General features: G+C 42.9%; 1 protein-coding gene and 1 long non-coding RNA gene across 3 annotated transcripts in view; both read left to right on the forward strand.

The window, feature by feature from the left end:
• The window catches only part of c15h8orf34 (chromosome 15 C8orf34 homolog), a 169,808-nt gene that overhangs the window by 48,351 nt on the left and 105,928 nt on the right, over positions 1–15,529 (forward strand). The window lies entirely within an intron of this gene.
• Positions 944–2,697, forward strand: LOC149977421 (uncharacterized). The gene is made up of 2 exons (XR_016486607.1): positions 944–1,060; positions 2,078–2,697. It is a non-coding gene; the product is annotated as an uncharacterized LOC149977421 (long non-coding RNA).

Below are 15,529 nucleotides of genomic sequence, written 5' to 3' on the forward strand. Positions count from 1 at the left end.
GACTAAGATACCATAGAATAGTGTTGAGTACAGTTTACACATATGAGATGAGTAATGCAAGATACAGAGACGTTATTAAAGTGTCTAGTGTTTCATCTCCTTAAAGTTATTACTGCAGATGTCGGATCTTTACTTGATCATATTTTTGTCGCTGAGAATTTTCCTGCTGCATCAGAAAATTCAAATGAGCCCCATGAGTCCCTGAAAAAGAGCACTTCTCCTTCTCTCCATGCTGGGCATTCGAGTTAATAGGATCACGGTTCACCCTCAAATAAATGTTCTCTCTTGCTCACTCCAACTTTAGGCCAAGGTCCTATTTCTGTAACATTCAAATGTACAAAAATGTATCTGAAAAGCAGCCACAAATCATCTGTCATTTTACATAGCTTAATAACAATATAGATATTGGTTTCCACTAGGTTGTGACGTTCAAGTGTGAAGTGTATGGTACGGTTAGAATTAAGTTCAATTGTGGCCTTCACTCTTCTGTTTTTCTCTCAGTTCCTGAAGCTTTTCCAGTATCAACACTATCTCAACTGCCAGTTTGGCATTGAAGAGACAGAGCTGTGCTCTTCTCTGCACCGGAATATAATGGGTTGAGAAACACCTTTACAGGCTCTTGCCATTTAGCAGATGCTTTTTTCTGTGCAAATATTGGTATTGGTGGCCCAGCAGGAATCAAACCCACAATCCTGGCGTTCCACGTGAAACGCCCTACATGACCACAGGATACCCTTATCCTATTTGGAGTCTTTTGGTTGTGTCTTAGTGGATTTTAGTCATGAAACATACATAGGATCTCTGCATCTGAGAGAGAGAGATAGGAGGATGTAAACTGTTAGTAAATCTGCCCCCTTTCATCCTTATATGTACCTTGGTCATGTGATAACCTGTTTGGTGGGAAACAAAAATGTACAACTAGAACCTCATTCGTTTGCATATTCACTGCATGTCCTTGTCATGACATCCGTTGGAAGTGGTATAAAGTAATCCGTTGAATCACTCTACCTTACCTGTACCCTGAGATCAACGTCAGCTAGACATCCAGCTCTGTCATTAGGTAAGTACTTTATCCATCTAATGTTGATCAAACCTGCTAAGTTTTACATTTTGTTTCTGACATTCCAACATTTCCTTTTGCTTATTATTTGGAATCTGTTGATGAGCAGTTTGTTTAGGATGTCCTTTGCCTTGACTATGTTAAGTCTCTTATATCCTCTCTGTAAAATGTGCATATGATCAAAGAGTACGTCACCAACAAAGAAGCTAAACAATTGACTGAATGCATACCATGACATTTTCACATAAAAATGAATTTGTTTACAATGTTGTGAAAATAATGGGTATTTGTTACTGTCACCCATGAAAGTTAAACTTGTCCCTCAGACATAATAATAATGTCGACCAGCCACAGGGTCGTGAACAGACCTTTAATGGGGGAGGAGGTGATCAAAGTTTTTTTTAAAGCCACACTCACTCATCACACATTGTAGGGTAAACAAGCTAGAACCACAGATGGGAAAGGGAGGAAGTAAAATTATCTTTGCTAGAACCACTACTGTGGTGGTCTGGATCAGCTGATCATCCCAAATGTAGATGAATCAGCTAGTTAGTTATGCTTCCAAAACAAGCTAACTAGTCTTTACTTGATTTAAATCTGTTCTGCTACTGACAGTCAAACTGCAGTTGCCCCTTTTCCTGTCCCTGATCCTGAGACGAGACATGCTAGCAACCCTAAGTAACCAACTACTGGCAGTATTCATTTCAAACTCACCACCCAGCGTTGTAGATCACTCCATGCAGGTTGAAGGGTTGGGGAGGGGACTTGTTTCAAGATTCATGAGTTTATGAGAAATAATGTAGTTTGATGGACAATTTGTTACAATTTAAAGTAACAAGAGAGAAAATAAATTAGTTTAAAAAACACCACCAATCAAAAGGGCACTGTTTTAATAGTAGGGGCAAAGGGCAGGTTCTCCAGTACCCCTTGGACTCTATCTGAGCATGTGCCTGACTGGCCATATCATTAGGGTGTTGTAGATCTCTCACATAGCTGACAGTCCTGTCTTCTTTACAGCAGCATCTACACAACCATGTGGGCAGAAGATGACTTCACTCTTCCCTCTGGGGTAGTGCGACTGGGCCAATCTGAACCACAAGATGGCAAAACCTACGTCATGTACCATGGCACCACTAAGCAGGCGGCAGGGAAAATTAGGGCCTCTGGTTTTCGTCCGTCTGCTGGTGGTATGTTGGGGCGTGGAGTGTACCTCAGCCGAGACCTGCAGAAGGCAAGCAGGTACCCCCTGGATCATCCTGAAAATCAGAGGGTTGTCATCCGAGTCAAAGTCAATGTGGGCAAGGTGAAAAGAATTGACTGTCAGGATCATCCTCTGCGGACAACCTGGCATGAGAACGGTTACGACACCGCCTGGGTTCCTCCTAACTGTGGTATGGTGAAGAGTGGTCTAGAAGAGGACTGTGTCTGGGACCCAAACCGCATCACTGTCTTAGGTACCATCCAGCCTAAAATGCAACAGCCCCAGTGTCATTCACGCTGGTGATGAAGGGTGGATAATGTGTAACAATATGAAGAGAAAAATACATTGAATGTTTTTCAACAGTATGTCATTTAGTCTCATTGACTAAAACAACAGCTGATTTTGACCAATAAATTGTTACAACAATAAACCGTCATCTCTTGTTATGTCATTGATCTACATTCCATTCTCATGACTTTTCCTACGTCATGACAGAGAGAACATTTACAAGAAAACGAAACTACAGTAGCTCGCCTTTTCTCCTGACTGCAGGGTGAGGTCTAAGAGATCAAGATGAAAGCAGATAATCTATATGTAAATATACTGTAGATACAATGATTATGGGTGAATCACTCTATTCATTTCAACAAACAACAAAACAATTAACATTTTGTGAATATAATAGTTGTACCTATTGCTTATTTTGAGCAATGAAATATGTTAAACAGCAGAAAAGCCAGAATAGAATCTTTTCTCTCCATAGAAAGACAAGTAGTGTGTGTTTGTTATGTATGTTGTGGGTTAGAGTTTGCTGCATGGTAACCGTGCACTTCAAAACAAGCTAGAAAGCATGACCATTATTACGCCACCACAATCTCATCTTTTATATTAATATTTCATAGCTTCATCGCCCAGGTAATAAAGGCATCAACATACAGTTTACATACATGTCTATTGTTATTCAACATTCTGTTAACATACAGTACATGTGTCATATGTCATTTCCCGTTTGTTTCTAGTCTTTCTATGCCACTGTTACAGTTGACCATTACAATGGAAAGAAGGAGAAATATAGAGAGAGGAAGGAAGGAAGGAAAGGGAGGAGAGGAAAGAACAGCAAAGACTAAACATGCCTCTGTTAACATGTATGTTAAGACACCGTGTGACTCATGCAGTAAATTAATTCACACTAAATAACAACAGATAAAATCCTCTTATTCTTCCTCAAAACAAAATGTCAAAGGTAGATTACGTACCTGTGTACTCGCCAGTGTTGCCCATACTGTAGAATACTTCTAGTAATCCAGTATATTTCAGTCATGAAACATACTGTACATGAAACATGCATAAGACATGGTATCTCTGTATCTTTGTAGATCACGTCTAGTACTGTACTTTACACAGATGGCTGATGAAATTCAAAGTAGTCATCCATACAGAAGTAATTTTCAGAGATGCAACGCAGTACAAATCAAATCAAATTGTATTTGTCACATGCGCCGAATACAACAGGTGTATTACAGTGAAATGCCTACTTACAAGCCCTTAACCCAACAATGCTTTAAGAAGTTTTAAGAAAAATAAGTGTTAAGTAAAAAAATAGAAAATAAAAGTAAAAAATTATTCAGAGTCAATGTGGAGGCTATATACAGGGGGTACCGGTACAGAGTCAATGTGGAGGCTATATACAGGGGGTACCGGTACAGAGTCAATGTGGAGGCTATATACAGGGGGTACCGGTACAGAGTCAATGTGGAGGCTATATACAGGGGGTACCGGTACAGAGTCAATGTGGAGGCTATATACAGGGGGTACCGGTACAGAGTCAATGTGGAGGCTATATACAGGGGGTACCAGTACAGAGTCAATGTGGAGGCTATATACAGGGGGTACCAGTACAGAGTCAATGTGGAGGCTATATACAGGGGGTACCGGTACAGAGTCAATGTGGAGGCTATATACAGGGGGTACCGGTACAGAGTCAATGTGGAGGCTATATACAGGGGGTACCGGTACAGAGTCAATGTGGAGGCTATATACAGGGGGTACCAGTACAGAGTCAATGTGGAGGCTATATACAGGGGGTACCGGTACAGAGTCAATGTGGAGGCTATATACAGGGGGTACCAGTACAGAGTCAATGTGGAGGCTATATACAGGGGGTACCAGTACAGAGTCAATGTGGAGGCTATATACAGGGGGTACCGGTACAGAGTCAATGTGGAGGCTATATACAGGGGGTACCGGTACAGAGTCAATGTGGAGGCTATATACAGGGGGTACCGGTACAGAGTCAATGTGGAGGCTATATACAGGGGGTACCGGTACAGAGTCAATGTGGAGGCTATATACAGGGGGTACCGGTACAGAGTCAATGTGGAGGCTATATACAGGGGGTACCGGTACAGAGTCAATGTGGAGGCTATATACAGGGGGTACAGAGTCAATGTGGAGGCTATATACAGGGGGTACCGGTACAGAGTCAATGTGGAGGCTATATACAGGGGGTACCGGTACAGAGTCAATGTGGAGGCTATATACAGGGGTACCGGTACAGAGTCAATGTGGAGGCTATATACAGGGGGTACAGAGTCAATGTGGAGGCTATATACAGAGGGTACAGAGTCAATGTGGAGGCTATATACAGGGGGTACCGGTACAGAGTCAATGTGGAGGCTATATACAGGGGGTACCGGTACAGAGTCAATGTGGAGGCTATATACAGGGGGTACAGAGTCAATGTGGAGGCTATATACAGGGGGTACCGGTACAGAGTCAATGTGGAGGCTATATACAGGGGGTACCGGTACAGAGTCAATGTGGAGGCTATATACAGGGGGTACCGGTACAGAGTCAATGTGGAGGCTATATACAGGGGGTACCGGTACAATGTGGAGGCTATATACAGGGGGTACCGGTACAGAGTCAATGTGGAGGCTATATACAGGGGGTACCGGTACAGAGTCAATGTGGAGGCTATATACAGGGGGTACAGAGTCAATGTGGAGGCTATATACAGGGGGTACAGAGTCAATGTGGAGGCTATATACAGGGGGTACCGGTACAGAGTCAATGTGGAGGCTATATACAGGGGGTACCGGTACAGAGTCAATGTGGAGGCTATATACAGGGGTACCGGTACAGAGTCAATGTGGAGGCTATATACAGGGGGTACAGAGTCAATGTGGAGGCTATATACAGAGGGTACAGAGTCAATGTGGAGGCTATATACAGGGGGTACCGGTACAGAGTCAATGTGGAGGCTATATACAGGGGGTACCGGTACAGAGTCAATGTGGAGGCTATATACAGGGGGTACAGAGTCAATGTGGAGGCTATATACAGGGGGTACCGGTACAGAGTCAATGTGGAGGCTATATACAGGGGGTACCGGTACAGAGTCAATGTGGAGGCTATATACAGGGGGTACCGGTACAGAGTCAATGTGGAGGCTATATACAGGGGGTACCGGTACAGAGTCAATGTGGAGGCTATATACAGGGGGTACCGGTACAGAGTCAATGTGGAGGCTATATACAGGGGGTACCGGTACAGAGTCAATGTGGAGGCTATATACAGGGGGTACCGGTACAGAGTCAATGTGGAGGCTATATACAGGGGGTACCAGTACAGAGTCAACGTGGAGGCTATATACAGGGGGTACCAGTACAGAGTCAATGTGGAGGCTATATACAGGGGGTACCAGTACAGAGTCAATGTGGAGGCTATATACAGGGGGTACCGATACAGAGTCAATGTGGAGGCTATATACAGGGGGTACCGGTACAGAGTCAATGGGCGTGGGCACCGGTTAGTCGAGGTAATTGAGTTAATATGTACATGTAGGTGGAATTGAAGTGACAATGCATAGATAATAAACAGAGAGTAGCAGTAGCGTAAAAGAGGGGTCTAGGTAGCCCTTGGATTAGCTGTTCAGGAGTCTTATGGCTTGGAGGTAGAAGCTGTTAAGAAGCCTTTTGGACCAAGACTTGGCGCTCCGGTACCGCTTGCCGTGCGGTAGCAGAGAGAACCGTCTATGACTAGGGTGGCTGGAGTCGTTGACAATTTTTAGGGCCTTCCTCTGACACCACCTGGTATGGAGGTCCTGGATGCCAGAAAGCTTAGCCCCAGTGATGTACTGTACTCACTACCCTCTGTAGTGCCTTGCGGTCGGAGGCAACAGGTCAGGATGTTCTCGATGGTGCAGCTGTAGAACCTTTTGAGAATCTGAGGACCCATGCCAAATCTTTTCAGTCTCCTGAGGGGGAATAGGTCTTGTTATGCCCTCTTCACGACTGTCTTGGTGTGTTTGGACCATGTTAGTTTGTTGGTGATGTGGATGACAAGGAACTTGAAGCTCTCAACCTGCTCCACTACAGCCCCGTCGATGAGAATGGGGGCACGCTCAGTCCTCCTTTTCCTGTAATCCACAATTATCTCCTTTGTCCTGATCACGTTGAGGGACAAATTGTTGGCCTGGCACCACACGGCCAGGTCTCTGACCTCCTCCCTACAGGCTGTCTCATCATTGTCGGTGATCAGGCCTACCACTGTTGTGTTATCGGCAAACTTAATGATGGTGTTGGAGTCGTGCCTGGCCGTGCAGTCAAGAGTGAACCGGGAGTACAGGAGAGGACTGAGCACACACCCCTGATGGGCCCCCGTGTTGAGGATCAGCTTGGCAGATGTGTTGTTACCTACCCTTATCACCTGGGGGCGGCCCGTCAGGAAGTCCAGGATCCAGTTGCAGAGGGAGGTGTTTAGTCCCAAGGTCCTTAGCTTAGTGATGAGCTTGGAGGGCACTATTGTGTTGAACTCTGAGCTGTGATGTTTGCAGGAGCAGCACTCACTTCTCAGGACATAGAAGGGCAGAATCCATCATACTATTTTGTGCATAACATAACATAACAAAAACAAGGTTGATTTGCAAAAATCGTATTTGGATAAGCAAGTCTCTATAATGTTAAAATACTGGATTTCACCAGTAATATATGGTTGTTTGTTTGTTTACGTGTGAAATTATGAAAATAAAAATACATTGAATGTATTGCAAAATTATGTAATTTAGACAAATTTACTAAAACAACAGTTGATTTTGGCCAATAAATTGTTTGAACGATAAACCGTCATCTCTTGTTATGTCATTGATCAACATTCCATTCTCATGACTTTTCCTACGCCATGACAGAGAAAACATTTACAAGAAAACGAAACTACAGTAGCTCGCCTTTTCTTTTCCTGACTGCAGGGTGAGGTCTAAGAGCTCAAGATAAAAGCAGATAATCATTGTACCTACAGTATATTTATAGATTATGGGTGAATCATTTTAACAAACAGCAAAATAAACCAAATATAAAATAATATTTGTACCTATTGCTTACGTTGAGCAATGAAATATGTTAAACAGCAGAAAAGCCAGAATAGATTTTTTCTCTCCATAGAAAGACAAGTAGTGTGTGTTTGTTATGTATGTTGTGGGTTAGAGTTTGCTGCATGGTAACCGTGCACTTCAAAACCGGTACCGAGTCAATGTGGAAGCTATATACAGGGGGTACCGGTACAGAGTCAATGTGGAGGCTATATACAGGGGGTACCGGTACAGAGTCAATGTGGAGGCTATATACAGGGGGTACCGGTACAGAGTCAATGTGGAGGCTATATACAGGGGGTACCGGTACAGAGTCAATGTGGAGGCTATATACAGGGGGTACCGGTACAGAGTCAATGTGGAGGCTATATTCAGGGGGTACCGGTACAGAGTCAATGTGGAGGCTATATACAGGGGGTACCGATACAGAGTCAATGGGCGTGGGCACCGGTTAGTCGAGGTAATTGAGTTAATATGTACATCTTGGTGGAATTGAAGTGACAATGCATAGATAATAAACAGAGAGTAGCAGTAGCGTAAAAGAGGGGTCTAGGTAGCCCTTGGATTAGCTGTTCAGGAGTCTTATGGCTTGGGGGTAGAAGCTGTTAAGAAGCCTTTTCGACCAAGACTTGGCGCTCCGGTACCGCTTGCCGTGCTGTAGCAGAGAGAACCGTCTATGACTAGGGTGGCTGGAGTCGTTGACAATTTTTAGGGCCTTCCTCTGACACCACCTGGTTTGGAGGTCCTGGATGCCAGAAAGCTTAACCCCAGTGATGTACTGTACTCACTACCCTCCTTTGTCCTGATCACGTTGAGGGACAGGTTGTTGGCCTGGCACCACACGGCCAGGTCTCTGACCTCCTCCCTACAGGCTGTCTCATCATTGTCGGTGATCATGCCTACCACTGCTGTGTTATCGGCAAACTTAATGATGGTGTTGGAGTCGTGCCTGGCCGTGCAGTCAAGAGTGAACCGGGAGTACAGGAGAGGACTGAGCACACACCCCTGATGGGCCCCCGTGTTGAGGATCAGCTTGGCAGATGTGTTGTTACCTACCCTTATCACCTGGGGGCGGCCCGTCAGGAAGTCCAGGATCCAGTTGCAGAGGGAGGTGTTTAGTCCCAAGGTCCTTAGCTTAGTGATGAGCTTGGAGGGCACTATTGTGTTGAACTCTGAGCTGTGATGTTTGCAGGAGCAGCACTCACTTCTCAGGACATAGAAGGGCAGAATCCATCATACTATTTTGTGCATAACATAACATAACAAAAACAAGGTTGATTTGCAAAAATCTTATTTGGATAAGCAAGTCTCTATAATGTTAAAATACTGGATTTCACCAGTAATATATGGTTGTTTGTTTGTTTACATGTGAAATTATGAAAATAAAAATACATTGAATGTATTGCCAAAGTATGTAATTTAGACAAATTTACTAAAACAACAGTTGATTTTGGACAATAAATTGTTTGAACGATAAACCGTCATCTCTTGTTATGTCATTGATCAACATTCCATTCTCATGACTTTTCCTACGTCATGACAGAGAAAACATTTACAAGAAAACGAAACTACAGTAGCTCGCCTTTTCTTTTCCTGACTGCAGGGTGAGGTCTAAGAGCTCAAGATAAAAGCAGATAATCATTGTACCTACAGTATATTTATAGATTATGGGTGAATCATTTTAACAAACAGCAAAATAAACCAAATATAAAATAATATTTGTACCTATTGCTTACGTTGAGCAATGAAATATGTTAAACAGCAGAAAAGCCAGAATAGATTTTTTCTCTCCATAGAAAGACAAGTAGTGTGTGTTTGTTATGTATGTTGTGGGTTAGAGTTTGCTGCATGGTAACCGTGCACTTCAAAACCGGTACCGAGTCAATGTGGAAGCTATATACAGGGGGTACCGGTACAGAGTCAATGTGGAGGCTATATACAGGGGGTACCGGTACAGAGTCAATGTGGAGGCTATATACAGGGGGTACCGGTACAGAGTCAATGTGGAGGCTATATACAGGGGGTACCGGTACAGAGTCAATGTGGAGGCTATATACAGGGGGTACCGGTACAGAGTCAATGTGGAGGCTATATACAGGGGGTACCGATACAGAGTCAATGGGCGTGGGCACCGGTTAGTCGAGGTAATTGAGTTAATATGTACATCTTGGTGGAATTGAAGTGACAATGCATAGATAATAAACAGAGAGTAGCAGTAGCGTAAAAGAGGGGTCTAGGTAGCCCTTGGATTAGCTGTTCAGGAGTCTTATGGCTTGGGGGTAGAAGCTGTTAAGAAGCCTTTTCGACCAAGACTTGGCGCTCCGGTACCGCTTGCCGTGCTGTAGCAGAGAGAACCGTCTATGACTAGGGTGGCTGGAGTCGTTGACAATTTTTAGGGCCTTCCTCTGACACCACCTGGTATGGAGGTCCTGGATGCCAGAAAGCTTAACCCCAGTGATGTACTGTACTCACTACCCTCCTTTGTCCTGATCACGTTGAGGGACAGGTTGTTGGCCTGGCACCACACGGCCAGGTCTCTGACCTCCTCCCTACAGGCTGTCTCATCATTGTCGGTGATCATGCCTACCACTGCTGTGTTATCGGCAAACTTAATGATGGTGTTGGAGTCGTGCCTGGCCGTGCAGTCAAGAGTGAACCGCGAGTACAGGAGAGGACTGAGCACACACCCCTGATGGGCCCCCGTGTTGAAGATCAGCTTGGCAGATGTGTTGTTACCTACCCTTATCACCTGGGGGCGGCCCGTCAGGAAGTCCAGGATCCAGTTGCAGAGGGAGGTGTTTAGTCCCAGGGTCCTTAGCTTAGTGATGAGCTTTGAGGGCACTATTGTGTTGAACGCTGAGCTGTGATGTTTGCAGGAGCAGCACTCACTTCTCAGGACATAGAAGGGCAGAATCCATCAAACTATTTTGTGCATAACATAACATAACAAAAACAAGGTTGATTTGCAAAAATCTTATTTGGATAAGCAATTCTCTATAATGTTAAAATACTGGATTTCACCAGTAATATATGGTTGTTTGTTTGTTTACGTGTGAAATTATGAAAATAAAAATACATTGAATGTATTGCCAAAGTATGTAATTTAGACAAATTTACTAAAACAACAGTTGATTTTGGACAATAAATTGTTTGAACGATAAACCGCCATCTCTTGTTATGTCATTGATCAACATTCCATTCTCATGACTTTTCCTACGTCATGACAGAGAAAACATTTACAAGAAAACGAAACTACAGTAGCTCGCCTTTTCTTTTCCTGACTGCAGGGTGAGGTCTAAGAGCTCAAGATAAAAGCAGATAATCATTGCACCTACAGTATATTTATAGATTATGGGTGAATCATTTTAACAAACAACAAAATAAACAAAACATAAAATAATATTGGTACCTATTGCTTACTTTGAGCAATGAAATATGTTAAACAGCAGAAAAGCCTGAATAGATTTTTTTTCTCCATAGGAAGACAAGTAGTGTGTGTTTGTTTTGTATCTTGTTGGTGAGAGTTTATTGCAGGGTAACCGTGCACTTCAAAACAGGCTAGAAAGCATGAACATCACAGCACCACGATCTCATCTTTTATAATAATATTTAATAGCTTCATCTCCCAGGAAATAAAGGAGTCAACATACAGTTTACATACATGTGTCTATTATTACTATTCAACATGCTGTTAAAATCAAATCAAATGTTATTGGCCACATACACGTGTTTAGCAGATGTTATTGCGTGTGTAGCGAAATGCTACTGCTTCTAGCTCTGACAGTGCAGCAGTATCTAACAAGTAATAGTTTCACAACGTATTCCCAAAATACACATACATCTGAGTAGGAATGGATTAAGAATACATACATATATGTCAGAGCGGTATTGAACTAAGATACAGTGGCATTGTATAGAGTACAGTATACACATATGAGATGGATGATGCAATATTTACAAACAATTGAAGTGACTAAGATACCGTAGAATAGTGTTGAGTACAGTTTACACATATGAGATGAGTAATGCAAGATACAGAGACGTTATTAAAGTGTCTAGTGTTTCATCTCCTTAAAGTTATTACTGCAGATGTCGGATCTTTACTTGATCATATTTTTGTCGCTGAGAATTTTCCTGCTGCATCAGAAAATTCAAATGAGCCCCATGAGTCCCTGAAAAAGAGCACTTCTCCTTCTCTCCATGCTGGGCATTCGAGTTAATAGGATCACGGTTCACCCTCAAATAAATGTTCTCTCTTGCTCACTCCAACTTTAGGCCAAGGTCCTATTTCTGTAACATTCAAATGTACAAAAATGTATCTGAAAAGCAGCCACAAATCATCTGTCATTTTACATAGCTTAATAACAATATAGATATTGGTTTCCACTAGATTGTGACGTTCAAGTGTGAAGTGTATGGTACGGTTAGAATTAAGTTCAATTGTGGCCTTCACTCTTCTGTTTTTCTCTCAGTTCCTGAAGCTTTTCCAGTATCAACACTATCTCAACTGCCAGTTTGGCATTGAAGAGACAGAGCTGTGCTCTTCTCTGCACCGGAATATAATGGGTTGAGAAACACCTTTACAGGCTCTTGCCATTTAGCAGATGCTTTTTTCTGTGCAAATATTGGTATTGGTGGCCCAGCAGGAATCAAACCGACAATCCTGGCGTTCCACGTGAAACGCCCTACATGACCACAGGATACCCTTATCCTATTTGGAGTCTTTTGGTTGTGTCTTAGTGGATTTTAGTCATGAAACATACATAGGATCTCTGCATCTGAGAGAGAGAGATAGGAGGATGTAAACTGTTAGTAAATCTGCCCCCTTTCATCCTTATATGTACCTTGGTCATGTGATAACCTGTTTGGTGGGAAACAAAAATGTACAACTAGAACCTCATTCGTTTGCATATTCACTGCATGTCCTTGTCATGACATCCGTTGGAAGTGGTATAAAGTAATCCGTTGAATCACTCTACCTTACCTGTACCCTGAGATCAACGTCAGCTAGACATCCAGCTCTGTCATTAGGTAAGTACTTTATCCATCTAATGTTGATCAAACCTGCTAAGTTTTACATTTTGTTTCTGACATTCCAACATTTCCTTTTGCTTATTATTTGGAATCTGTTGATGAGCAGTTTGTTTAGGATGTCCTTTGCCTTGACTATGTTAAGTCTCTTATATCCTCTCTGTAAAATGTGCATATGATCAAAGAGTAGGTCACCAACAAAGAAGCTAAACAATTGACTGAATGCATACCATGACATTTTCACATAAAAATGAATTTGTTTACAATGTTGTGAAAAGAATGGGTATTTGTTACTGTCACCCATGAAAGTTAAACTTGTCCCTCAGACATAATAATAATGTCGACCAGCCACAGGGTCGTGAACAGACCTTTAATGGGGGAGGAGGTGATCAAAGTTTTTTTTAAAGCCACACTCACTCATCACACATTGTAGGGTAAACAAGCTAGAACCACAGATGGGAAAGGGAGGAAGTAAAATGATCTTTGCTAGAACCACTACTGTGGTGGTCTGGATCAGCTGATCATCCCAAATGTAGATGAATCAGCTAGTTAGTTATGCTTCCAAAACAAGCTAACTAGTCTTTACTTGATTTAAATCTGTTCTGCTACTGACAGTCAAACTGCAGTTGCCCCTTTTCCTGTCCCTGATCCTGAGACGAGACATGCTAGCAACCCTAAGTAACCAACTACTGGCAGTATTCATTTCAAACTCACCACCCAGCGCTGTAGATCACTCCATGCAGGTTGAAGGGTTGGGGAGGGGACTTGTTTCAAGATTCATGATGTTATGAGAACATCTAGTTTGATGGGCAATTTGTTAAAATTAAAGTAACAAGAGAGAAAATTAATTAGTTTAAAAAACACCACCAATCAAAAGGGCACTGTTTTAATAGTAGGGACAAAGGGCAGGTTCTCCAGTACCCCTAGGACTCTATCTGAGCATGTGCCTGACTGGCCATATCATTAGGGTGTAGTAGATCTCTCACATCACTGACAGTCCTGTCTTCTTTACAGCAGCATTTACACAACCATGTGGGCAGAAGATGACTTCACTCTTCCCTCTGGGGTAGTGCGACTGGGCCAATCTGAACCACAAGATGGCAAAACCTACGTCATGTACCATGGCACCACTAAGCAGGCGGCAGGGAAAATTAGGGCCTCTGGTTTTCGTCCGTCTGCTGGTGGTATGTTGGGGCATGGAGTGTACCTCAGTCGAGACATGAAGAAGGCAAGCAGGTACCCCCTGGATCATCCTGAAAATCAGAGGGTTGTCATCCGAGTCAAAGTCAATGTGGGCAAGGTGAAAAGAATTGACAGTCAGGATCATCCTCTGCGGACAACCTGGCATGAGAACGGTTACGACACCGCCTGGGTTCCTCCTAACTGTGGTATGGTGAAGAGTGGTCTAGAAGAGGACTGTGTCTGGGACCCAAACCGCATCACTGTCTTAGGTACCATCCAACCACAAAGGCAGCAGCGTCCGCATCAGGAATGCAGGTGATAAAGGGATGCCTTTTGGTTATTTTTGGAATCTGTAGATGAGCAGTTTGTTTAGGATGTCCTTTGCCTTGACTATTTTATATCCTCTCTGTAAAATGTGCATATGATCAAAGAGTAGGTCACCAACAAAAAACCTAAACATTTTCCCGAATACATACCATGACATTTTCATGTAAACATTTTGCACCTTACAGTTTGTGTTTATAATGTTGTGAAAATTATGGAGATTTGTTACTGTCACCCATAGAAGTTAAGCTACTTCCCAAAATGTCTCTGACGGCATAATAATGTCGACTAGCCACAGGGTCGTGAACAGACCTTTAATGGGGGAGGTGATCAAAGTTTTTTAAAAAGCCACAGTCACTCATCACACATTGTAGGGCAAACAAGCTAGAACCACAGATGAAAGGGAGGAAGTAAAAGTATCTTTGCTAGAACCACTACTGTGGTGGTCTGGATCAGCTGATCATCCCAAATGCAGATCTTCCCTGATCCTGAGACGAGAAATGGTAGCAACCCCAAGTAACCTACTACTGGCAGTATTCATTTCAAACTCACCACCCAGCGCTGTAGATCACTCCATGCAGGTTGAAGGGCTGGGGAGGGGACTTTTTTCAAGATTCATGAGTTTATGAGAAATAATGTAGTTTAATGGGCAATTTGTTACATTTAAAGTAACAAGAGAGAAAATTAATTAGTTTAAAAAACACCATCAATCAAAAGGGCACTGTTTTAATAGTAGGGGCAAAGGGCAGGTTCTCCAGTACCCCTTGGACTCTATCTGAGCATGTGCCTGACTGGCCATATCATTAGGGTGTAGTAGATCTCTCACATCACTGACAGTCCTGTCTTCTTTACAGAACCATGTGGCCAGATGATTACTTAACTTTTCCCAATTTGGTACTACAAGTGGGCCTACCTGAACCACAAGTTACCGATAACTACATCAGGTTTGTAGTTGCCGCTGCCGCCTCTGCGAAGGCACAGGAAAACCTGTTGTCTGGTTTTGACCCTCATGATCATCCTCTGGGGACATACTGGAATGACAACCTCTTAGATTTCATCTAGCGAAATATGCAACAGATCCAGTGTCATTCACGCTGGTGATGAAGGGTGGATAATGTGTAACAATATGAAGAGAAAAATACATTGAATGTATTTCAACAGTATGTCATTTAGTCTCACTGACTAAATCAACAGTTGATTTAACCAATAAATTGTTACAACAATAACCTGTTATCTCTTGTTATGTAATTGATCAACATTCCATTCTCATGACTTTTCCTACGTCATGACAGAGAAAACATTTACAAGAAAACGAAACTACGGTAGCTGGCCTTTTCTCCTGACTGCAGGGTGAGGTGTCAGA

The sequence above is a fragment of the Oncorhynchus mykiss genome, chromosome 15 (assembly GCF_057628025.1).
Source record: "Oncorhynchus mykiss isolate SJ-2025 chromosome 15, ASM5762802v1, whole genome shotgun sequence".
Taxonomy (NCBI): Eukaryota; Metazoa; Chordata; class Actinopteri; order Salmoniformes; family Salmonidae; genus Oncorhynchus; species Oncorhynchus mykiss.